We start from the raw sequence: 21,913 nt of genomic DNA on the forward strand, positions 1-21,913 counted from the left end.
AGTTACATAGACAATGAGATTTGGACTGCAATGGTTGCTAAATGTTTTGTACTCTTACCCGACGCTAACCTCCTCAAAGTTGATTTAAGGAAACCTAAGATCCTCATCATGGGAAGAAAAATCAATAAAGCAGGCAGTTGGCAATTTAATGGCAATTAAGACATCAAAGAACAGACATACAAATATATTGGTGTTACTATCCAATTAGGGTGCTCCTTTGACCGTCATATGGAAGCTGTAGAAACAAAGGCCCTGGCTGTTCTGCTCTCCTTCTCAAAGCTGTTAAGCTCATTGTGGGGAATGAGCCTTGATTTATTTTTGAAGGTAATGAGGGCTAAAATGATCCCATCCTTAGTTTATGGCAGCGAGATTGTGCTGTGGAAGGATGGCAAGTGTCTAAATAATTTGGTCATCAAGATTTACAAGGTCTCTCTTCGATTGCCGAGATCCTTATGAGACATGGAGATCCGATTGCATCTTGGCCTTCTTGACCAACGGCCGGCAAGAACAGGTGCGTAAAATCCGGCTTGCAAGGAGACAAAGTTTGGAGGCCCTAAATAAGATGAAATTCAACCAGGCAGTGCCAGACAACCTCACACCCTGAACCTTGAGGACTGATACAACCTTGTGAATCACAAAGAGCTCCAGGCTTCACGTGTCCCAAAACGTCTTCAAGCTAAGCATTAAAAGGTGAGTACAACTTCTCTCACAACAGACTGACATGGAAGCTTAGGCACTATTGGGCAGTTATCAACTCCTACTACCTGAGGCATCAACAAACTTATTCGGCCTGCACGCACTCAAAACATGAAAAACTAAAGTTGTTGCCTCTTATGCTAGGAGACGGGCCATTTCTGAAACACCTAGCCAGGAGGTGCATGCCTTTGGAAGCAATAACGTGTAGATGCTGCTGTGTGTACTAGGAATTGCTCCAACACACCTGCATTGTCAGAGAAACTGAAAGTACTCCTAAGGCCAGAATGGAACAAATTAGGCATTCGTACATGCCAGCAGGCCATTTTTAATGCCCTTAATCCTGAAAACTTCACTTTGAATGTGATAATGCAAGATTTAAAATTCATAATACTCAACACATTCACCGATTAAAGATCTGAAAAGCTGAAAATGCACTTGGCACATGTTAGGCACAGTGTCACATGAAACTGAGACAAGTGTAGTAGAAGCACTGTAAAAGTGTGCTTTAAAATACAAGGTGGAGAAAACATATATACAAAGCAATACTAATACATATAAACAAGTTACACTTATTATAATTTCTCATGAATATGTTGTTTGTTAGCATGTATTGAATAAAACTGTGCTATTAATAAGTGGCCTAGTGTTTCTAATGCCTTCTGTTAGAATGCACCATTTAGAAAAGTTGGTGTAAAACTGTGTAAAAATGAGGTACGATCTTGAAATTTAGCACAATTATACTAGAGTCTATAGTTTAGGAAAAATGGAAAATGCAATTTGTGATGTGAATTTAGAAAATCATATACTTCTATGAATATAGAGAAGAATTGTGGAAGTGGGGCATTTCTAACGTTAGCTATTGCCATGTAATAATGTCTGGTGAAAGTTCTATATATTCCCTGTTTGAATCAATTTTATTACACTATAGTTGATACTGATTTAAATGTTATTTAATTAAAAATGTGTAATGCCAATTTAAAGGCTTTTTTCGCAAATGCTTTTTCTCTAACGCTCACAGTTCCCCAGACCTAATACAATCGTCCTTTTATAACGAGTGACATGTTGCTTTACTTGTTTTGTACATGTGTAACCTTTAACATTCCTAAATTTTTCTTCAATGTTCATATTGAAGTATTCCTTTTGGAACAGGATTCCAGATGTTACTGTAGACTGTTATTTCTTTTTCAGCAATGTTAGGCTTATGTAGACTTTCAAATCTCTAGTTGCTCATGCCTAGCATGGGAAAGCATCTTACTGTTGTGAGTGTCCAAGGTGACATTATGTGAATCTGAACATATGACAATCTTCGTGGCTGGTGTGATGATTTCTAAGAACTATCATTTTACTTTTGGACTGCTTTGCTGATGCTACAGTTGGTAGCTGATGGACTGAACCTTTTTTGCCGAACCATTTCAATATAATTTTGCTTTATTTCTTTGTTCTATGGTAATGAACTTGCCCTTAATGGACTTTAAATCTGAACACTTTCCCCTTCTTCGGAGGATTTGAGCTGTTAGGCAAATAAATGATCCTTCTGTTTTTAATGGTAATGAGACTCTGTAAACTGGTTTTTATAATGACCATTCGATAAAGCCTTGCCTAAATGTTTGACCCTTTAATGCAAGCCGTGATATTTTTAACTGATATTCTCAAAAGATTGCACTCTGCTATGGATTTTGAATATTTAATACAATAACCAAATTCATATATTACCTGCCTCAGTCTATTATTGAGTCTTGTTGACTCTTTCATTGATACTGTGCTATTTTACAAATTATGTAAATGCGTTGTAGGGAGAATCAGTGATATTTTACAGAACATCAAGTATTACTTATTTTGTTCTGTGTTGCTGTTGCATACCCTTTGGGCTGCATAATTCTAGTCCGACTAAACTTCTTCAAGAGGTTGGGACTTCCTGGTGTGATTTTTTATTTTACAGCATGAGCTTGAGAGTGGTGTACCTAAATATGATCTCGAATTTGTGACTTAGCTGTCAATTAATGGTCCCCATTGGACAGATAATGTGGTGTTTTGGCCCAAAGGGAAGAATTAGCTCTCATAAATAACATTGATAAAAGTCTGCTGCTTTTTTGCCCTTTGTACTTTACATTTTTTCATCCATTGGAAAAGTCTGCCGCTACCCTGCTCTCGTGTTACTGATCAATATAAATGCCTCAACCTTTTTGGATATGAAATGTTAATGATGTTTATACTAATTATTATTAGTATGTAAACAATTGAATGGAGTGGTGTACCAGACGAAAGGATTGCCAAGAGACTGATGCTCTCAATTTAAATAGAAGTTTATTTCGTATCAAGTAATAACGGACCCACAGTAGAGAGCGTTAGGGCAGTCAAAGGAGAGTAGAAGAATGAATCCAGAGATTCTACAAAGAACAAGGATAGAAATAGTAGAAAGAGACAAGAGCAGATAAGACAGACAAGAGCAGATAAGAACAGAACATTACAAGTGGCTAAACCTTTTCCAAAGTTTAGGTGAGAGGTGCCCCAATATGGATCAAACCAGGGGTACCATTCACGCTGAATCACAGACTCATACACTGGGAAGGTAGTTGGGTGATAGTAGGTGGAGACAACATATTACAATGGCACGCATCACCGCATTAACATTGGAAAAACTAGTGCACTGAGAGGAACTAAGAGCACATCTTTCCAGACTGGTCCACACACCCTTGAGCATTAGTATAATCTTTACTGAAGGTCCATAAAAACTACCCCTGTTAATACTTCGAGAAACATCCAGACAAAAAGGAATACACTGTTTATATAACTTGCAACAATAATCAGCATATGTGCCATACACATCGCAGTGCCATCATAATATTATATGTATAGATGAGAACAAGTGGCAGCGTCCCTGAAAGAATGTCCTATTATATGCCAGCTTTCTGTATTAAGCTTCTTGTTTTACAATTTTCCACATCATATTTTGTAATACTCACAGTCTATGGAGTGCTCAATTGAATTTTTCTGCTCTAATTCAGACATAGCAAGGTATAAAAATGTAACTAACCTAGTCATCATCTTCATGTCCTCACCCTCTATGCATTCGGTCAGAGCATTGCAGATGTTTTAATTTCCAGTGCGATTGAACACTGGTCGCAATAAGATTTTGCTTTCGCATATAAGGCATGAACAAATGCAAATGATATGTAAAATGTATTCGTACCATTAACTACAGAGTCTACAGCAATTATACCGGAAGGCGATTTGATGTTTCCAGTTGGCCCTTAGCTCAGCTCGTGAAAGGAGCTGAAACAGATATCCCAGGACTTTGCCTCTAACAGATGATTCTAGATTGTTTAATAGGTAAAGTTGCTGAGTCGGTCTGGAAAATGTGATGAGAATGATTGTTTCCATTTTTTTGTCTTATCGCCTACTGGGTGTTCTCGCAATCAGACAACAGTTCAGATTAGATGCCAAGAATGCATGTTTTTTCAAACCTTATATTCCATCTTGTTTTCCTAGTCTTCTAGAATTGTCAATTTGAAAAGAATTTGACGTACATTATTGATGCCATATATTCGTTGAGGAAAAGAGTGGTTTATTATGACATTCAAAATGAAGTTGCTTTGTAGAGATTGTTAGAAATTGGCTTCTAAGTTGACTAGGTTATGAGTCCATATGAGCCCATATCAGGAAGCAACCACAATCCCTATTTGTGCAACAATTCAAACAGCTGGGCCTAAGTCATTACCTATAACCACAACGTTTATTAAATCAGGAGTATTTTAGATAAACATTGGCAGATCTTAACAACTGAACAGTCTTTAAGAGGGGTTTTGAGGAATCACCCTAATATGACATTCAGAAATGGAAAGACCTTCAGTTCCAGCCATTACCTAAGCTTCAAGAAAGCCTATACTATCATCGGCAGATTAAGCTCACAAGTAGACCTGCCTGCATTTGTCTTCCTAGTTAGCTCGGCAACAAACCCTGTGTGTGTGTGTGTGAGGGGGAGAGCTGCCACAGAACGACTTTAGACTGGCCGCAAGCATGTTATCATAAGCACACCTCTGGGTGCGCACAGGGATGTCTTACCAGGGGTGGAAAGGTTCTGCCACATTGAATGTTGGTAGAGAAGGAGATAATGTCCAGAACAGCTCACAGAAAGTGCTGCAAAAGTGGGCAAGGTCACCCATAGGAATTTTTTCTTCATTTGTTTGGGAGTGGTCAGGAACTTTACCCACCCACATGCTGGCATTGGGAATACATGTACCCTCCTCAGATCACTTCTGGATGCATGGAAGAGCAATAAAGTCTGCACTTGCTTTGTATTACCTTAGAAGAGCCTTAAAGACTGGATGTGTTTGCCCTCTTGTACCCACAAAAAAATAGGAAAACTCCAAGGGTAAAAAGCTGACTCTCCCCCCGTTTGGCTACAGGGATAAAACAAGCTCCAAGAGGTCTTTTCCTTCACTCCCAGCTGACCAGTTCAAATTGGACCTTCCACAGACCTTGCTGCTAGCCTCTGCCGGAGTGAGTCTTGACCCCCAAGCACTATCTCCAAAGACCCTGGATCCTTGGCTGGTATAAAAGTGTAGTCCTCCTGCAGTGTCTTGAAACCTAAGACTTTGAAAGTTTTGGTCAACTTTTAACTCTGAGACCTGAAGGAAAACTGGGACAAACTCACCAAGCCAATCTGAAGAAGGTTCATAGCCACTGGGTCAACGATTCTGGTTGTTCCTGCTACGTTCCTCTGCACAGCAGCACCTCTGATCTAAAAGGACATGGCAGAGAATGTTTCCATCCTCGTGAAGACCTCTGCAGCTACAGCCTGCTGTCTTGCCCTGCTGGAAGAATCCAAGCTCAAAGTTGAAGGTAGAAATCTTCAACCGGCCAAGGTGTGAAAAGTATCGGGCTGGCAAGGATCTATGCTGGGTGCGAAATTCAAAGTTCTCACACTCTGAGCTTTCCCATCCAAATGCAACAGCTTCACTGCTGAGACCTTGTCCAGCTGCAATCCGATGATGCAGAGCCCTCATCTGCCACAGCCTTCTGCCTTGCCCTGCTAAGGATTTCTGACTTACATTCCAGAGCTTGAGTCTGAAGGTAAACATTTTCACTTTGATGAACCTTGTCCCTTTGTCCTATCCACGCTCCATTGTGGTTGTACTGATTTTGGTCATTTTTATATCATTTTATTTATTTTAATTTACTTTACATTTCTAAATTAGTTTATGATTTTTCTTGTGTTGTATTTCCTCTGTATTACTGTTTGTGTACTGCATGCATACTTTACACATTGCATCTAAGTTAAGGCTGACTGCCAAGCTACCAATTAAGCACAGGCTTACTTAGTGAGTTTTGTGGTTCACCCAAACCATGATTGTGATCAGTATTTTAGGTGGGTTCACGCCCCCTAAACTAATAAACCAATCTCTTGCAGTAAGGACATATATTAGAGACTCTGAGAGATCTAAAGGAAGAGGCCCTGTTGACATTGAAGAGCCAGGAAAGCCCATGATAGAATGAGGGCCTGATAATTATGTTGACGGTATGGATATTCCGTTTCAACGGTGACCGTGTTTTCATACCACCAAGTCTGTGGTACACATGCCCAATGTAAATAAGGGTGAACTTTTCTTTACACACAGCAGAGACTACGTTATCTCTGTCATGATTAAACCCCTTCGATAGCCCGACGGAGTAAGGACCATCAGAAGTTGACCTCTAATTCCGCTCACCAAATTTAGACGTCAATTTTGACTGCCCGTCACCACCAGAAAAACTGTGGGGGTGGGGAAGTGAAAAATACTAAATTATCTTGATGGCATGGAAGATAACTCCAATGGAGAGGGAAGCATTTAAAAAAAATACTTTGATGGTTGACGGAGCTGTGCCCCAAATTTTAAACAACATTGACAGGAACTGCCATGATGGCCTTTCCTGCCAATGCTTTAGAAATGACCACTGACTTGGCGGGCATTTCTAAATTTGGTGGGCAGAGTACTCTCGACTTGGCAGACATTAAGTCCTTTGCTAGTTCAGCATAGATTACTCTATCTGCCAAATAATTAATTGGGCACATAGTGAGTAACTGAAAGGCACTTGAGGCCAAGAGAGAACTTTGAGGCCTGAGATGCATGTGAGACGTGCAGATGATCAAATTGGTCTTTGAGACCATAAGGAACCTTGTAAACTCTTGAAATGCCCAGGCAAAGCTCTTTAAAGGTCTTCAAATGCCCTCCAGGACCCAGGTGTAGATGGAGACTGCCAATGATAATAGAGATCCAATGAAACCTTAAGACCCCTAAAGAAGATCAAAGAGCACCTGATAGGATCCCTATGGTGGCATAAAGAGACAATGGGAGAACACATTTGTGAAGAGAGCTATGCCAGTTCAACAGATGCCCTCAATGGGACCGGTGCAGAAGAAAACAAAAACAGTGTGAGAAACTAGCCTAGGCAGAGAGACACTGAGGCCATATGCTGACAAATCCACCTTTTTTGGCAATGGGAGACATAGAATAGCTCTGGTGCCCACAGTATCCAGAAAGAGGTCAAAGAATGCTTAAGGAACAGGAGAGGCCCTGTTAGCTATGAAACATAGAGAGCATTATCAATAAGGGGAATATGTTAAGTCCTAAAGTGGCAAACATTGACCCAAGAAGCCAGCAGAAGTCGATGTCGCAACAGAAACAATGGACCCACGGAATCTGCTGAATGGTCAAAACAAGCCTAAAGGAAACAGAAAAGCCAAGGTGGGTCCAAAAAGGCAATGAAAGTTAAGAGGGGTTATAGCAGACAAAGACAAGTCAAAAGCTATTGACAAAAGAGTTTTGAGAATAAGAATGTCAGCTGCTAATTCCTTTAATCTTTAGAATGACATAAAGAGAAGATATTATGATATTCTATGCATCTCTAAAGTCATGAGAATATTACCTAAAGAGAGAGATGGTCAATGAACACACAAAATATATTCAAAGGAAATTTAGAAGGAGCCTTCATTAAGTTTAGATGAAGTCCAGAGCCTCTGAATATGTCAATGCATGGACATTTATACTCTCCTTTGAAAGCTTCCTCTCTAACCACCATAACCACACATTAATGTCAATTAGGTACTCTCACATTTTTTAGGTTGGTTGTAATGTTTTACATCTGGCCTTGCTCATTCATATTCTCTTGGCATTACTGGTGACATCATCCATGTGCAATAGGACTTGTGAAGGGATCCCTATACAGACCATTCAGTATGGATCGGAGAAAAAGCAGTAAATGACGGCACATGAATTAGTGACCAATGTTGACAACCTCCTCCACTTGCCTCTTCTAAGTCTAATTCATTATGCTCTTGCAGCACTGGGAGGGAATGTGAAAAGAGTGGAGGGTTGATATTTATATCCACTCCTCCTATATCTCCAATTGCATTTAATTGTTTCTTACACCTCAACATACATCTCCTTTATTTAAGTCTCAAATCTCTGGCCCTCCCTCCACACACCTCAAAAAATATAACTGAGTACCAGCCATGAGCTGAGCACGAAAGTGAAAGATCTCTCAGCAATTCCAGAGCCTTGGCCGATGGTTGAGACACCAAAGGATGGTGGCAGGGATGTTAGAGAGTTGTGTTTGCCCTTTAGTTCCCCTTCTAGACCATCCACACATAGGAATATTGGCCGGTGGGTGTAGGAAAGAGTCAGTAGCAGAGAGCTCTGTGCCCAGATCCAACCCTAGCCATCTTTATCCAAACGTTCTTATTTTCACGGGAGAACTTCAGAAGGGTTTGAAAATCCTTTGTCATGCCATGGCAATGTAAGAATAGTATAACTTACTGCTTTTAACTACATTTGTCTTATTTTTGGAGGGAATTCTAAGAGGAGTTAAGATCAATAATTACACATTTACCTTAGTGAAGCAGTGGTTGCAATATTATCCCCATGAAAATTATTGCATACAATAATTTAACCCGCTGACACCATTCCTTCGAATGTAATCCTACCCTCAACAAATGTATCCAATTTGCCATTAAATCTTTTTTCTGGGAGTAACCTCCAAATGTCCAAATCTACTTCATTTCTTTGATGACTACTACATTTTCAGAACCTTAGCTATGAAGAAATTAATAACTGATATAAAAAAAACTTTGATGATCCACATGGGCCACAAATAACAAATCTTTTTATTTCACAGCCTTTCTGTTCTTTCTTTCAACAACATGGTTTTCTGCTTTCTTGCTCTCAGCATTTTTCTTTGTTGTTTCCCCTCACACCTGCAGCTAAATGTCTGCCATCCTTTTTCTTCGTATAATACTTTAGACGATTGGGTTTGATGCCCTTTTCTCCTGGCACTTATTACAAATTGAATAAACCCTGCAAAATGATTCATCTTGCAATACAATGTCACCAACACTGTTGTTGCTAAGGTCGGTGATTATAAGTTTACATTTGACATCAAAGTTCTTCTCACAGGCACATTTATTATCCTTCTTCGGAATGATTGATGAACTCACCCACACAACAATACTTTCAAATATCTCACTTCCTTATTAGTTCGAACAAACCTTTTATCTTATCTTAAAACATTCTTTTGTCTTTATCACAATATTGGGCAAATTCAAAGACTAAGAACAGCTTACCTTTATCTAGAGTAATAGGAACATCAGTCTCCCATTCATGTTAACTTCATGCCCAAGAAAATTCACTTCATTATCTCCTATTTTGCAAATATCCTTCTTGATGGCAGTGATAGCCAATCCACTTTTCCTTCGGATTTCCACCATCAGATTCAATCTAATATCATCTTTGTGTTTTCGAGCCCCAAACAACAGCATATCACATTGAAAATGTTGAGAGAATGTTGATTCTGTGCATCCTGACGATAATGAATGGGTGCGTTATGAAGATGTTGAATAGGGTCAGACTGAGAGACAATCTTTGAGACACTCCACAGATGATGTTCCTGTCTTTCAAAATTTAGGGTGGAATGATGAATTTCTGTATTCTTCCAGTGAGGAAGGAGCAGATCCAGTTGAGGGATGGTATTTGGATGCCTGCCTAGTGAAGTGATCAGGGTTCGGTAGGAGATGGTGTCAAATGCTGCTGAGAGGTCAAGCAGCATGAAGGACGCTGTTTCCCTTCGCTCAATGGTCATCCTGATGTCACTGGTTGCAGATATGAAGCTGTCTTGATGGCGTGGTTGATGATAAAACCTGACTGAGTGGTGTCCAGGAGCTGTTGTGGGTTGATGTGGTCTGTGAGGTGCTTGTCGATTGCTTTTTCCATGACCTTGGCTTGGACTGGTATTAGGGAGACCAAGCAGTAGTTTGATAGCTGGGTGGGGTCTGCCAAAGGTTTCTTTAGATGTGCATTAACTGCTGAGTGTTTCCAGGCTTACAGGAAGGTGGCAGTAGTGATGGAGATGTTTAAGATGCAGTTGAGTGCTTTTTTGATCGGGGAGACCCCATATTGTGAATGTGGTGGGGGCAAGGGTCCATTGGGGTGCTGGAGTAGATGGTTCTCATGATGTTAACTGTTTCTTCCTTGGTGATTGATTTCCAAGTATTCATTGTGTTTCCTGGGCTTTCTGTGGGCAGGCTGGAGGTGAGACACCTGGGGTTCAGTTAAGGGTCAATGTTATTGTAGATAGTTACAATTCTGTTGCTGAAGAATACCGATAGTTTGTCACAAAGGTCTTGGGAGGGTATGATACTGTTGGTGGTGGATGCCAGTGTTTGCATGGTGTTTATGTCTGTTGCCATGCTAGTCTCTGTAAACTGTGCTCCTTGCTCTTTTTATGTACAGAGCTATCACCACTAATGGTGTTTTGTGCTGAAAAAACATTAACTAACTAAATGTATGAATAATGTGGATATAACCTACTTAATTGTTTTAGATCTAGCCTGGCAGTACACCTGTCACAAGACATTGTGTGGTCAACAACAAATGTTCTTTAAAAAGTACTACTGAGGCAGAGGCTTAAGAAGTACTAAAGAGAGAGTATCTACCCACATATTGTTTACCTTGCGTGTAGCACTTGATTGAGCAGAAGTTGTGTACTTCCATTGAAAATAAAATGTTTGTGCTGAAGCTATAGCCTTGTAGGAATGCTTATGCTCCATGCAGCAGAATTGTGTTGGTTATTGTGACAAGCCACTGATCAAGCATATGTCACAGTCAAGGGTCTATTGTTATCACTCTGTATTACTGCCCACATGCCATAGGATGTTTTATGAACTCTTCATATTAGCGTAGTAGGAGAGGATTGTGGTCTTGGTTGCTTACCCCTGTGACAAGCCCTGGTGACAGAAGATTTGCTCTGTATTTTCGGAGTGTGTGCAATTTGCATAATTAGCTTTGATGCAAGTATGCGAAATTACTGCATTGCTTAACCATTCAAAGACGGACAATACATTACTCATAAATGTGGCAGCAATGCTTGAACTTTAACACAAGATTGTACCGTGTACTATGTCACTGCAAGACAGCCACTTACTGCTGTGATTAATTTTATTTATTATTGCAAGCACATGCCCACCACATTTAGACAGTAATTTGTTTATAATTACTCAGCTTTTAACATTTTCATTTATCTTGTATAGGCTGTGGAGTTTGTGTGTGTGGTTTGGAGTGATTGTATATGTGAGTGAAGCAATAATGAGTCAGTAGGTAGATGAATTATTGTATGATTGCAAGAATGAGTGACAGAGTGCTTTACTTATTTATTGAATAGCTTTAATGTATTATTGAACCTTTTCGACCACATCCTATTTAGTTTCTTTATGATTCTGAAGTGTTTCAAATTGAAGTGGGATTATTGTGATGTAAAATGAAAAAAGGTTTTCATGCTACATTCAAAGGTTCAGAGTTGTCTACAGGAAAACTATCAGTATCACTTCCTCTTCACATTCAAGTTCATTTTGCAGTTGCAAAATGCATCGAGTAATAAAGATAAATCCATTACTATGAAGATCAGGGATTATTTGTCCTCCTTTGTATAATAATTTGTTTTTCAGCGTGGGTTTTGAACCCCTGCATTTTATTAGCAGAAATGTTCCCAGCGGTTTGTGGGCTGCACGGTGCTGGAGAACTTCTAATCAGATTATGTAGGTTTCTGTGATGAATGCACAGCATGCATAGATGCCTTAGACATTTCCGTATTGGAAATGTGTTTCCCGAAGAAGAATGAAATACTGTTGTCTCTTTGTTTATGTACCACTCACTAATTTGCTAATTCATGCACACATAATGCCACAGCCAATGTACACAGCGCTTTTGTTATGATGTCCAGTTGTTCTTTATTTACATTTAAAAAACAATATTTATTTATTTCGTTTTACATAATTCAAACATTTCCATATGCTATTTTATATTTATTTCATTTGAAAAAAACAAACGTGCCCTTCGATAACAGCAAGGTTATTAAAGCGCTTTAGAGGGAACTAATTGCTACGGATAACAGAAAGAGGGTAGAATTAAGATTGTATAAAATAGAGGTTGACGAGATATGCTTTCAAGTTCTTTCTGAAAGCTAGGTGGCTTGAGATCAGTTGTGCAAGTGCTGTTTCACCATCTGGGTTGAAAAAACCCGAAAAGGGATGGGATACAAGTTTTCCTTTTACTCACTGCAGGTATTTCCAGAGCCAGAAAGGAATCATTTCTTTTAGATATGAAGAGAGACTAGCATGCCTAGCTTTGGGAGCTATACAAGTACCTTTGTTTGCAAACTTCTTTTTATAGGGTTAATGGGTCTAGTTTATTTTTGGGCTCCTGTGGAAAACCTAGTTGCCGCTTGTAGGGTTTCGATGAAGGGTGAGATGGCCCGTTCAAGGCGCCGTCAGGAACTGTGGGGGCAGGACTTTGTGTTTAGGAACTGTGGGGGCCCTGATCACAGAAAGCACTAAATGTGGCCCCATAGAGAGATTCACGGACATTCCCAGTAAGACGCCTGGAGAGCAACGCCAGCTGCAGGTTTCCAGGCATATATATTAGCAGGAGAACGCCAGGTGCATTTACGAAAATTCTCCCTTCCCCTCTTTACAGCGCCCTCCACAGTGGCAGAAATCAGCTCAGACGTTAATGGGCTGGCGTCTTCCAGGAATCCTTTAGTGAACTTCATGGCTGGCATAAAAAAGTGAATTCAGAAATAAACGTACTGAAGTAATGTTATGATAAGCTTTATTCGAACATCAAACAATGTTCATAAAAGCATAAACGTTAAAACATCACTAGATAAAAAAACAGTACCATAAAAGCATCATTATACGACCCACGCACTTACAAATATTCAAATAATCATATAATCGCAATTATGCAATCATATCAAATCATAGACGCGCACAAACTCCCACCAGTAACAACAATAAATGAATCAGAATGTCACGATTAGAAATCCAAATCATTGCTTGCACGTAAAGTACTTTAAGGAACAAGCAGACATTAACACAGATCTCGGGGGTTTTGCAAATATAGCAGGACAACTTTACATTTATTAAAACCTAATTCTCTTAAAACAGGTTTTTTAAATCGCCAAATACAACAATCAGGAAAATCACAGAAGAAAACAAAATGTAGCAGGCTTTGCAGGGATCTTTAGTCACATGGGCAAAGCTGGGTGAAAGAGTGGGCCAACTGCCCAAGGGGAATACATAATTGTCATCTATTAAGTCCTAGTAAAAACCTTGAAAGAAGAAACCTCTCCCAAGAGTGAAATATAGGATCCAAATAATGGTCTGCCCTGTTAGAAATGAGGTTTCTGGTTGGCAGAGGTATGCACCTTGTCCAAGCAGGAACCACCACTCTAGTCATAGTCAAGGTGAGGAAGAGGTGTGGCGCAGCAGCCAGAGCAGGTGACTCTGGAACGTGGGGCTCATGCTTTAATCTCCGGCGGCAGCTCAGCATCATGTGAGTCTGTGCAATAGCTCACTTAATCTCCCCGACAGCCCCCCATTGCCTGAATACCCTTAGGGGTGATACGTTTGCGCTTGACAAAAATGTGGAATTATATATACATACACACTAAAAAATAACCTGTGCTCCCCCTCTGGTAGCTTGGCATAGATCAGTCAGGCTTATCTAAAGAGGCAATGGGTAAAGTATTTGTGCAACACACACAATGAAACCACCACAGAAAATACTCCACAAAGAGGTAGAAACATCGATACAATTTTATGAGTAAAACAAAACCAAAGCCAAAAATATCTAATAAGTAGAACTGGAGTGATGAATTTTTAAAGATTACATTCAATTATAGTGCTTAGAGTCATAAAACGCCAACAGGGGACGTCTGGACGTGCTAAATCAGAGCAGAGTAAATCCAAATTTCAGCCCGACCACGATCAATGCAGACCAGCTACTGGACTCACGCAGGCCCAGCTGAAAAAGTACCTAAATTAGTAATACAATTGATAGGGACTTTTGCAGGGGCTGGCCTTGAGTTGAGATGGTCCGTTATAACTTGTATTCCTCCCACCAGGGGTGTATTGGTGTACACAGGTTCAATATCTAATGTCACCAAAATTCAATCCCAGGGTTGAAAAGTACTGTCTCATTGAGATTGTTAAATTAGATGGTGTCTTTCACATAGGTGGTGGTCACTGGGACTATGTCTTTCATAAAGAAATCAATATATCGACCGAGGGGTAAAAGGATGGAGCACCAGCCTGATAGTATGGACCTATCCGTGGAGTTTAATGATTTTGTGGATTTTAGGATGTGTGTACAGGACAGGTGTAGGGGATTTTGGTTGTTGGGGAATTCATACTCATTATTGCTGTTGAACACTAACACTACTTTCTCAGCTCTAAATGTCAGCTTGTACATCAGTCAAATCCCATTTTTTTTTCATTTGATTGTTATACGCCCCCACAGATAATTCCATGACCAAGTTACCGGTCTATTTTTCCCTGAGTTGCAGCATCTCTGAATATGTGCACATGTCAACGCGTATTTTAATTCCCGCCTATGGCGCCAACTCGTAGATGCCAGGACTACGCTGGTTCCGAGCAGAACAGTGCGCCTAACTGACCTGGCTGCCTATGTGTTACTGATTGACTGAGGTAAGCGTGCCTCCCTCGTGTCTAATTAATTTTGCTCAATACACACTGATTGAGTCTTTTTATTAGTACTGCTCCGATTATAGCAGTGCTGCGTCGATCCCTCTTTACTTAGCTGGCAGATTCCGCATGTACCGCAGCGCCTTTTTTTACGAGGTTCAATTAACACCTGCGTATTTTGCATCATCAGTCCCCCCCCGTGGGTGATTATGTAGCATGTACAGCTACTTATGACAATTCATTGTATCCTTATGAACTTCACTTTAGGTTATTTTTTTAAACCCCCAGGACTCATCACTCACATTGGAACCGTTTGATCTAGGGCAAGATAGCCTACACTACAGTCCTCTCCTTAGGACAGCTGGCCACGAGGATAAGCATATATTCCACAATTGTTCCATAGTACGACCAAATTCCTTTCCATAAGGTAATCACTCACACCCGGGTTGCAGCCTCATATGACGCTTGCATAAAGCCCAATGTGGTTCACATCCCGTGGCTTACACTGTTTCTTTTGGTCTATGACACTAATTGATGCCTCTTCTGCACTTCCACCAATTATTGAAAGAAGTCTGATTCTCCTCATACCAGGCAAGTTGAGATCATTAGCAGTATCCGTAATGGGAAGGTTTTCTCCCCCACTATATTCTTACTTTGTTTTTCTCCAAAATCATTAGATATTGGGCCCTCTTGCTCCCATCCTGATGTTGACCTCAACTTAAAGGAGGTCAAAACACCACAACAGACCTATAGAGACTCCTGCCAAATTGTTAAAAATTGTGTATAAAAGTAGTCATACGTCTTTTTATTAGTGATGCACTTTGCTTTTTGCTTCTTTCATTACCTTTCTTCACTGAAAGCATGAGCACCAGATCCCCTTTATGCGCCAAAGTATACATTTGATTTAAACATGCCATGAATAAATTAATTGCAAAAGAACTTATCTCTTTCAGCCTGTTTTGGTTTTTTAAATTGTATACACTCTCAGTCTTCGACTACGAGAAACAAGTGTAGTTTGCTGTAGAGATTCAAATCTAGGAACCATTGTTTATTAAACATAACTTTCTAAAAGGGGAATTTTCAGAATTGTAATTTAAAATCTAACTTCACCATGTTAGGATTTTACATTTCTATTCCAGAGACACCATAAATTGAAGGGTACCTGCTCCCATTTGGAAATTATACTTTTAAAAAGTAAAACAGTAATTCCAGTGTCATTCTATAGAAGAAGTAGGTCTTGCAGTAGTAAAAAACAAATGTAAGTGTTTTTCACTACTAGGATATATACTGTACAACTTAAAAGTACATGTCAAACTTTTTAAATACACTGCATCCTGCCCTCACGGCTGTCTAGGACCTATCCTAAGGTGTCACTTTTATGTATTACAAAGGAAGGTTTTGGCCTGGCAAAAGGTTTATTTTACTAGGTTGACAAGGCAGTTCAAACTTGCACACACACAGACTGCAATGGCAGACCTGAGACATGTTTCAAGTGGTTTGCACAATCAATGCTGCAAGCCCACTAGTAGCTTTCATTTACAGGCCCTGGGCATAAGTGGAGCCACTTCATTAGGGACTCACAAGTAATTTAAATATGTCAATTTGGTATGAGCCAATCTAACATTTAAGGTTAGACTCTGAGTGCTGGTGAACACCTGCTTGCACCTGCTCAGAGGAACTACATCATCCAGAAATCCCTGGCCTAAGATGAGGAGGTGCCTGTCACCAGCCAACTCCCACAATTGCCGATGCGCTGTTAAAGCACTTTAGTACCTCCCATGATGCGACAGGAAGAGGCAGGGCCGGGCCACCCCTGTTTGATTCTGCACTTGTCCGATGGATGAACTTTCAAGTAGGTGAATGGACCCTTTGTAGTTGGACATGGTGTAAAGGTATTATAGGTTCTCGCACTGTTAACGGAGCACTTTCAATGCTGAGACTGTGATTAGGCTTAACAAACATTGGGAACTGGTGGGTTTACGTAGTTGGAAGTTGAGCGCCCAAGGTAGAGCTGGTGAAGTTGGCATTGTACCATGATTTAGATGTCTTAAACTCAATTCAATTCAATGAGTCCTGACTCCTTTTAACCCCTTCGACGCTCTTGACGAGCTGGGCTCGTCATGAGGTAGCCTCCCAGCACGCTCATGACGAGCCCAGCTCGTCATGAATAATGGGTTTTTTAAAACATGAGCACAGGAGCGGAATTTCGCTAGCGCTCATGTGGTTAAATGTGACTGTGTGAACTTGGATTGGGTACAACTTTTCTTTCGAAACACTAAATTGTCTTGTTTTGCTGTTTTAGTTTGTTTCCTTTGCTCAGTCCACACCACTGTAACGTAGTGATACCATTTGTCATGATTTGAACACTGTCTTAGTGCACTGCAGAGGAGAACTAAAGATCAAACAAGCACTACAACTAGTGGAAATGACCAGTAGCTGGTATTTCTAGCATGGGCAAGAGAAAGGCCACAGAGGTTACGACAGGCAAAGGGAATGTAATGTTAATTTTAATGTTAATGTTAGTGGCAATTTATAAAGCGCACGTACACCGTTTGGCTTCATGGTGCTGATAGGCTCACTAGCTATCCAGAGGTGATTCAGTTGTATGCTTGCTGGAACATCCAGGCCTTAAGAGATTTCCTGAATTGCAAAAGGTCAGTGTTAGATCGAATTTCCCATGGAAAGGAGTTCCAGAGTTTGGGGGCGAGGACTGCAAATCTGCAACCTCCTTGACGAACTCAGGATGGTAAGGAGTGAGAGGTGGGCAGAACGGAGATTGCGGACGGGGGTATGTCTAGATATCAGCTTATTGATAAATGCAGGGCTACTGCCATGCAGACCCTTAAAGACAAGACATCCTGTTTTAAAGGCACATCGCTGGATGATGGGAAGCCAATGCAATTTCTTTAGCAGGGATGTAGCTGAAAGCCAACGTGGCTGTCAATAGACCAGCTGAGCTGCATTGTTTTGGACCAGTTGCAGTCGTTTGAACAGATATAGTGGCATGCCCAGATATACCGAATTGGCATAGTCTAGGTGGGACAGGACAGTTGCCACTATAATAAGGTAGCGAAAACAAGTAAGAGTTCAGCGGAGAGCTGCATTGTTGCTGTGATCGATGACTTATTCGAGGAGATTGAGGCAATACTAGCTGATAAACGGAAAGTGGCTATGTCGTGCACTAAAAAGATACCAGCCTTCTACAAAAAGCTGGAAAGCGCACATTCCCCAGATATTGCTGAACATAGTACTATTGTAGAAATTGCTTCCCATGATGAAGGTCCTTTAGATTCATTGCCTTCCTCCTCTAGTTTGAGTAATAGAAAGGGGTTACATTCTGACATTTCCCCCAAAGTTACGTATACTTGTAGAAATGTGAAAGGGGGGTCCAATTTTCATAAGCTGCTCAAATAGATATGCGTCATTAGCCTCCCTGGAAGGGTCAGAAGGCATTGAAATGAATTCTTCTGTCTACAAGTGCAATTCAAATTAACATGATTGTGGACAACACACAGCCCACATTCCTGTAAGAGTCCACTGACAGAACCTGTAAACCCTAATACAACGATGGCAGAGCTCCACTCAAGACTTTATGTGCTTACCAAAGAGGTTTAGGCTTAAAAAACGAGTTGGAAAATTGATGGTTCAAACTAGCAATGCTAGATTCAACATCACTGAAATGGCTGAATGCATACTGATGAGTATTCTGAGTATCCCAGATAGAAAGATTGGTCTATCGCCCATGAAATCTTGATGGGAAGAAAATGAGACTGCCTGCCGTACCTGCAAATGCACTTTTGATACTTGATTACTACAAAGGATTAGCTAATGTGGTCAGTTGTGTTACACCTGCCACAAAAGATTCTCAGCAAGAACAGTGTCACAATCTCAAATCTGGTTATAGGGTCATGATAAAGAAGCACATGTAGAAGACCTGCTTGGAATCAAGATGGAAAGGACCCTTCCAGATAATTCTGGTGATGAATACTGCTGCTAAGCGTGCTGGAGTTCTAAACTGGGTGCATGCCTCTCACACCAAGAAACTGATAATCCTAGAAGAGGCAACAGTGTTCTTTGATCCAGAGCAAAGAGTATTGGTGACTGCACTACCACCTGAGAGACCATCAAGGTCAATGGTACAATTAGCACAACAGCAACAGGAAGAAGAAAGGGGTGAAGATTTGAAAATTGAAAAACAAAATAGAAGCAGAGATTGATCCCCAAAACAAAAATATAACGGATATTTCATCAGTACAATCAGAAGATCCAGGAGGAGAAACATGCACTGGAATAAGGAGAGTCACCCACAGAGCTGAATGGCCACAGAACTATAGACAATAAAGATTAATTCAAAGTACTTCACACGATCGAATACCAGCAACTGTACCTGAAGAGACTGAATAAAGTGATGAAAGTGGTATAGAACCAACAATCTTTAAGAAGATCAAAGAGAGCAAGAGTTCCTTGTCTGAGGTATTTAATCAATCAATCAATCAGGGTTTGGTAAAGCGCGCTATTCACCCATGAGGATCTCAAGGCGATTGGGGAGGAAAAGCGGGGCTGCTCTGGTCAGTTGAAAAGCCAGGTCTTGAGAGCCCGTCTGAAAGTGTTCAGGGTTGGAGAGCCTCTTAGTTCTACTGGGAGAGTGTTCCATGCTGTGGCTGTGGTGTAGGAGAAAGTTCTCCCTCCAGCTCTGCTTCTGTGGATGTGGGGGACCTCTGCCCGGGCGAGGTCGGCTGAGCGGAGGTTCCTCTTGGGTGCGTGGAAACTCATTCGTTTTTCAGGTATTTGGGTCCGATATTGTTGAGGAATTTGTAGGCATGTGTGAGTAGTTTGTAGGTGATCCTCTTATCGATGGGGAGCCAGTGGAGTTCTCGCAGGTGCGTAGTCATATGTTTGTGGCGCGGTATCCCTAGGATGAGCCTGGTGGCCGTGTTTTAGATGGTTTGGAGCTTGCGTAGTAGGGATTTGTTGATTCCGGCGTAGATGGCGTTGCCGTAGTTGAGCCTGCTGGTGATGAGTGCATGGGTGGCGGTCCTTCTGCAGTCTGAGGGGATCCACTTGAAGGTTTTTCGTAGGATCCGGAGGCAGTTGAAACTGGCAGAGGAGATAGGGTTGATTTGGCAGTTCATGGAGAGGGAGGAGTCAGGGATTATGCCGAGGTTCCGAGCGTGGTCTGTCGGGGTGGGTGAGGCCCCGAGGGCGGGAGGCCACCAGGAGTTGCTCCAGGCGGAGGGGCAGGGTCCGAAGATGAGAACTTCGGTCTTTTCGGAGTTGAGTTTGAGGCAGCTGTCCTTCATCCAGGTGGCCACGTTTCTCATTCCTTCCTGGAAGCTGAGTCTAGTGTCTTCCGGATTCTTGGTGAGGGAGAGGATGAGCTGGGTGTCGTCGGCGTAGGATATGATGCTGAGCCCATGCTACCTGACGATGGCGGCGATGGGGGCCATGTAGATGTTAAATAGAGCCGGGCTCAGAGTAGATCCCTGGGGTACTCAGCAGATGATGTCGGTGGGCTTGGAGAGGAAAGGGGGAGCATGACCCTCTGTGTTCTGCTGGAGAGGAAGGATCGGATCCAGTTCAGGGCGTCCCCCTGAATTCCCGCTTTGTGGAGCCTTGTGGTTAGTGTGTGGTGTGAGACGGTGTCGAAGGCTGCGTAGAGGTCCAGGAGGATGGTGGCTGCGGTGTGGCCCTGGTCGAGCAGCATGCGGATGTCGTCGATGGCGGCGAGCAGGGCTGTCTCGGTGCTGTGGTTGCTGCGGAAACCGGATTGGGAGGGTCCAGGATGCAGTTATCTTTGATGAAGGTGGTCAGTTAGGCATTCACAAGCCTTTCTGTGACTTTGACAGCGAAGGGGAGGAGGGTGATGGGTTGGTAGTTCTTGAGGTCAGTTGGGTCAGCCAATGGTTTTTTGAGGAGGGGCTTCACTTCTGCGCATTTCCAGTCCATGGGGCAGGTGCCGGAGGCCAGGGAGGAGTTGATGGTGCGGGCTAGCTCGGGGGTGATGGCCGTGGAGGCTCTGGGGAAGATGTGTGGGGGGCACAGGTCCGTAGGGGCTCCTGAGTGAGTTTTCTTCATGGTGGTGGTGATAAGTTTGATGGATGCGGGGTTTCAGGTGGTGATGGTTGCCGAGTCGGTGGTGGTGGGTCGAGGGGTGAAGGCAATAGTTGGCTTGCTGAAGTTGTCGTAAAGAGTCATGATCTTCTGGTGGAAGAAGGCCCTGAGCTTGTTGCAGAGATCTTGGGACGGTGTGATGTCAGTGGCTTCGCATGAGGGTTTGGTGAGCTGCTTGACGACATTGAAAAGTTTCCTTGTGTTGGATGAGTTGGTGTTGATTTCTTCCCTGATAATGGTTCTTTTGGTGTCCCTTATCAGCTGGTGGTAGTTCTTAATGGCAATCTTGTGGTCAGTGTGGGCTTCAGTGGTCTTCTGGTTCCTCCACCTTTTTTCGAGGCATCTGCAGGCGTGTCTGGCCTCTAGGAGTTCGGTGGTGAACCAGGCAGCCTTAGGAGGGCGTTTAGTGGATGTCTGCGGGAGAGGTGCTAGTTTGTCGGCGCAATTGGCGATCCACCGGCGGAGTTCCTTGGCAGCGGCGTTGGTGTCAGTGGTGGCTGAGAGGGGGTCGTGGAGGAGGGTGGTGGTACGAAGTTCTTCGGTGATCTTACTCCAGTTCCATCTAGGTGGGCGCGGGGCTGGTTTGGGTGCGGTGTGGGATGTGAAAGTGAAGTTGATGCAGTGGTGGTCTTACCAGGAGGGCCGGGTGGTGTGGGTGAACCGGATGCTTGACCCTTCCGCGAAGATGGGGTCCACAGTGTGTCCTGCAATGTGGGTGGGTGTGCTTACCAGTTGATTTAGTCCCAGGTTGGCGAGATTCTCGAGAAGTGCATTGGAGTCGGGGTCCTGGCGGTTCTCAAGGTGGAAATTTAGATCTCCGAGCAGGATGTAGCCACTGAAGGTGATGGCGTGGGATGCAGCAAGTTATGTGATTGTGTTAGTGGGCTGGGTGCGAGGTCCTGTAGTCTGTAGATGAGCGTGCCCCATAGCATTGTCCTGGGGTTGGTATGGACCTGGAAGTGGAGGTGTTCTATGTTGGGAAGAGTGCTGCTTGGGCTGGAGGTGGAGAGTTGGAGGGAGGTTTTGTGTGCGATGGTGAGGCCTCCCCCTGGGTGGTTTGGGTGGTCTTTTCTCTGGAGATTGTAGCCGTCC

The sequence above is a fragment of the Lissotriton helveticus genome, chromosome 9 (genome assembly GCF_964261635.1).
Source record: "Lissotriton helveticus chromosome 9, aLisHel1.1, whole genome shotgun sequence".
NCBI classification, from domain to species: Eukaryota; Metazoa; Chordata; class Amphibia; order Caudata; family Salamandridae; genus Lissotriton; species Lissotriton helveticus.